Here is a 5,013-nt window from a genome sequence, read left to right as displayed (position 1 = left end):
TTAATATCGTTGTTCTTCTCACATAGCCGAGAAATTTGAGCTGAACAATGATTGTGCCCTTACGGCTGTAATGGTGAAGCCAACTTTTGGCGGGTCAGCCAAATTATTGCCACGGGTCACTTAGTGATCCGCGGGTCATAGGTTGCCGACCACAGGTTTAACACATCAAGATTATCTAACCTAGTTGAAATTTATACTCATGAATAAGTTATACTGTAAATCAATACTGAAGCGTCAAAAATAGAATTACTTAATTTTGTTGATCGTTCAGTTTCATTGGAAACTTACAATCGCAATAATTCGGATGAATCACACTCTGTAATCAATAATTACCCTAACTACCAAATAATATTTAACTCTTAAATTACACTTACATTTAACCCACGCTGACAATTCAAGGTTTGAACAGCATTTGATGACGTCAAGAACTCTCCCGTTAAGATCTTCTGAGAATCTTCCTTTCTGGCCTGCAGAAAAAATCCTTTAAACGGAAGTTCACCATTGATTGTCACTGAAAACATGAAAAATAAAATTAGGTTTTCATATCAAACAGCACTGTGCGTATTAATGCATTAATTCAATTATTTCCAAAACCATAAGTACTTTAATGACTACAGATATCTGATGATTTCAAAATGCCTGTTTACAACACTCCTGATGTTAATTCCACGATTTGTCATTTTTATGCTGGTTATTGTTACTTGCTAGAAAATCTTTACCGTCAAACAAAGCTCAAGCTGTCCTTCCTTAATTTATGGAGTCATGTTGGAGCACGTTTGTCAATATAGACACCAGGTAGAGTAGCGCCAACCCTAAGTTCGAACATCGATCAAAGATAAGCATCCAGTCAACAGAAACCCACTGCTATTTATTTATTTATTAATTCACTTATTTTTACTTTATCTAATTATTTATTACTATTATTATGTATCATGTTTTGACACCAAGTTTTCATTGCAAATACGGCCCGGCATGGCCAGGTGGTTAAGGCACTCGACTCGCAATCTGAGGGTCCCAGGTTCGAATCCCCGTCACACCAAACATGCTCGCCCTTTCAGCCGTGGGGCGTTATAATGTTACGGTCTATCCCACTATTCGTTGGTAAAAGAGTAGCCCAAGAGTTGGCGGTGGGTGGTGATGACTAGCTGCCTTCCCTCTAGTCTTACACTGCTAAATTAGGGACGGCTAGCGCAGATAGCCCTCGTGTAGCTTTGCGCGAAATTCAAAAAACAAACAAACAATCATTGCAAATAACAGGGGATTGCGCTTATAATATAAAGACGTGGGATCAAAATTGCTAATCATTGCTTGACACTATAACAAGTGGGCAAACAAACGAAAGCACAGCTTAGCATCAATAACTTAGTGTATATAATTGCACAAACCAAACAAATTGGATCAAGTGAACAACTGTATTATAAAAGTGACTCTAAATTAATTAGAATATTTATAGTATTTATAAGAAATTATGAATATTTATATTTTTAACTACAGTCATTAACAACAAAAGCTATAAAAGCTTAACCAAGTAAAATCATATATTTCTTATGTTTCAACTGCAGCAAAAATGACATGGCACTTTGTAGGAACCATGTCCGACATTTATTCGTTTTCCTTTAGAACAACAGGAATATGCATTGTTTTGTGAGGAATCCAGAGATGTAAGCCGGTCTATAATTGGACAAAATTCAAAGAAGTTATGGTTGATTTTCGTCAGTAGAGTTAGGTGATTTTTACCTAATTCAAATAATTGTAATGGTACGTGTTCCATAGATAAGGTATAACAATAATGTGAAACGTTTTGTGAAACCTGTGAGGAAGTGCTGAGACAACGAGCCAGAATATCCGAATTTTTATTCTTGTCAAGATGGGAACGATGTCGGATTAAAAGCTAACCTATAAATGTAAAGTAGCAAAATTTCTGAGGTGTAACAAGTATAGCAAGTATGGATGTGACCACGATGGCAGAACGTTAGCCATAAGAGAGATCAGAGAAGCTTCGGGGAAGGAGGTGCATTCAAGACCTCAAATAGAAGTACGTCAGCGTATAGGAGCGGTAAACTTACTGATGTATCCAAATACCTGCCCTAAAATGGGGATGAGAGCAGAAGGAGGAGAACGATTTAAAATCGGATAAGGAACAGAAAATATGAAGACCTTTTCTGTATCAAGTGCAAGAGGATAAGAGAGAGAGGAGTACTAAAATAATGACGAAATAACATAATCATAGCGTGATGGTGGTCCACAACAGGCACTGCAAAATGATCCCTGGGTCATGCCCTTCACAGCCATGTACCTCATTTTTAGGCTTCCGGATTTCCGAATCTGATGGGATATCTCATCTACCTACCAAAATAGTCATATTTTCTGCTATTGAGTCAGTGATCGCTTGTAAAATTTAATAATTTTTTTTAAGACAGTGAAGTTAGGGCCCAACACTATTGTTCCATTTAGCTATCCTCCAAGACGTCAATCTCTTTCTTAACACTTAACTTTCGTTAAGTGAACTATCTAACTTATCTGCTCGATATTAAAAATAGGCTAACATGACAGACACCAATAAAATAGCTTACGTCGAAGCATAATTTCCTTTCTATAAACGTTGTGGCTCGACTTTTGAAATTGTTTTTTTCATACTAGTACTACTTTATTGAAAACAAAATGCTATAGTCAAATACTTTTTGAAGTATTTGCTTATGTGATCAAATTATAAACGAAGGGTTTATACGAGATGGCTGACGAATAAACGGAACACTCAATGCAATACACATGAAAATCAGTGAAATAAACGAAAAGTATTTTCTTAGATTAGTGTTCCTACACTAAAAGAGGCATTACACAAATTTTCTGCCACTTATGCTTAATGAGCCCACTTCAGCAACAAGATATCCGTTCAAAATACCCTGAAAAATCTGACAATGACGACGTTGATATCCTTCCCTCCTCAAACCTGATCTTCTCACTCTATTTAAATTATATGATAACGTTTGAATACCTAACGAATGAAAATTTCAGATTTAGAGCATTTCATCGAAAATATTGAGAGAAAGTTAACGAAGTATATTTTTCTCAATGTACGTGTAACCGCAGCCTAACCACAGAAGAGTAAAAAACAACAACATTGGCATAACTTTAAAATCAACATGATGTTGTCATCACACCCACAAATAAAGGTAGTTCTGTAGTCGTATGGCGCAAGTGTTTAGATATAACAGAAGCAGAACAACTCTCTAATGATGAATCCTATGTTATACTTCAAACCGACCATCTCCAGAAATACCAAACTACCAGAAAGGAAACCGCAGACATGCTAAAAAAATCCGAATAAAAGCACCAGACCAAATCACTGAAGAATCAGGAACATCTTTATTTTACATCCTTTGTAAGATACGCAAGCCTGAAAATCCCAGAGACCTATATTTTCATATGAAACTGTCCATCAAATTAATCTGAAGCTATTTGGGTAAAATTATGCCACCTTTAGTACATAGTTTTACAACCTACAGAGGATTGATTACATTATGTTAAAACGATTTTAATTAAGCAAATCAGCAATTCACATGAAATGCACAGTAAATATAAAGTACATTTTGAAAATTTTAGCCTTAGTATGCCACCGAAAATTAGTCATTTTTAGGAACGTATGTAATAGCCCTTTCTGGTGTAAAATGTTCACACACTCAAATATAAGGATATGTTTTTATTGCCGATTTTGAATTTCCAAGACAAGGATATCATTGGACGTAATGGCATTATAAACAAATGATCATGGGTCAACTTAGAGCTGCAGGACTCTTTATAAATAGACCTGCAACAAGTTTTACTCTAACCATGGTACACAAAGTATGATGTCTTGTAACAGGTGAAAGTCCACAAACACAAAATTCAGTGTCAAGAGCTGTCTACATACCCCAAGCAACGGTACACAACATAATCAAAAAGGATCTATGTCTGGAAACGAGGCTAATATGGTATTAAGTCACCAAGATAAGGCTTCCAGCAAATACTTCCCATTCAATCTTCACATACCTTAAGCAGCTGGAGAGTGAAACAAATATGGAGAGTTCGCGCAGTTATTTTTTTTTTTTTGGAACATGATTCATTCCTAACATTGAACAGTATGACAGTATATTTACTTGTCTAAACGTTCTGTTTTTGGTGTTGTTTGAATCTAATATTTATTGGATGGTCAGATATCTGAAAACCACCTGGTATTTTTTCTTTAGTTGTTATCTATGAAAAAAAAAAAAAAACATTAATTAATAAACGAATAAAGAGAATTTCCTCTCGGACATTAAAACTCATGGTAGTTTCGGTAAATATAATCTTGAAAGGATTCATAGAACAGTTTCTCTTATATTTAGCCAATAACTTTCTGAAAGACGAGTTAAAAATTATGCGTCTAAATATATATGAAACTCTTACATTTACCAGTAGTTATTGTATTTCAATAACTAACAGGAGACGACCCTCAATAGTTGATAATGCCGATAAGGGCTTTAACTTATATGTTTATGATATGTTTTGTCGACAACTTTTACAATTAAGTTCCAGCAGCTAGATAATTTAATGTATGTTAATGATATATATGATATATTCTGTGTGCATGCTGAAAATGTGTTAGCTTATTCATTTTTTAATGAGCCAACTTTTTGTTCATAAAAATTATTTTCATTTCATACAAGAAAATATAGATTGTTAAACAGTTATGTTTGAATAACATTGAATCAAATCCTAGTAAAAGCCAAGATTTCATAGTTTGTTTGTTTTATAGTTTAGTATTAACATACTGTTACGACAGCGGAGGTCACGTGACGCTAGTAACACGTCATGCGCTTCTAGAACGTTCATGAAGTCTCGGGAGTTTACTAGATTTCGGTATTCTTGTACATATAAGACGGTCAAGACGTGACGTTAACAATGGGTAATTGAACTGCAGACAGAGAGAGAGAGATTATTGTTGAGTCGAGCATGTGAGACGTTCGTTGTGAATTATAGCGTTTGTTATAGCGC

At 35.1% G+C, this 5,013-nt stretch overlaps 1 long non-coding RNA gene across 1 annotated transcript in view; it reads right to left on the bottom strand.

Moving 5' to 3' along the window:
• Nucleotides 1-378: 378 nt before the first annotated feature.
• LOC111087944 overlaps nt 379-5,013 on the bottom strand; it is a 10,811-nt gene continuing 6,176 nt past the window's right edge. Inside the window, exon 3 of the long non-coding RNA XR_002612559.1 lies at nt 379-511. This is a non-coding gene — a long non-coding RNA (uncharacterized LOC111087944). The remainder of the gene's footprint in view (nt 512-5,013) is intronic.

The sequence above is a fragment of the Limulus polyphemus genome, unplaced genomic scaffold (assembly GCF_000517525.1).
Source record: "Limulus polyphemus unplaced genomic scaffold, Limulus_polyphemus-2.1.2 Scaffold2881, whole genome shotgun sequence".
NCBI lineage: Eukaryota > Metazoa > Arthropoda > Merostomata > Xiphosura > Limulidae > Limulus > Limulus polyphemus.
Note: the sequence above shows the minus strand (reverse complement) of the source record. Positions and strands in the feature narration are given on the sequence as shown.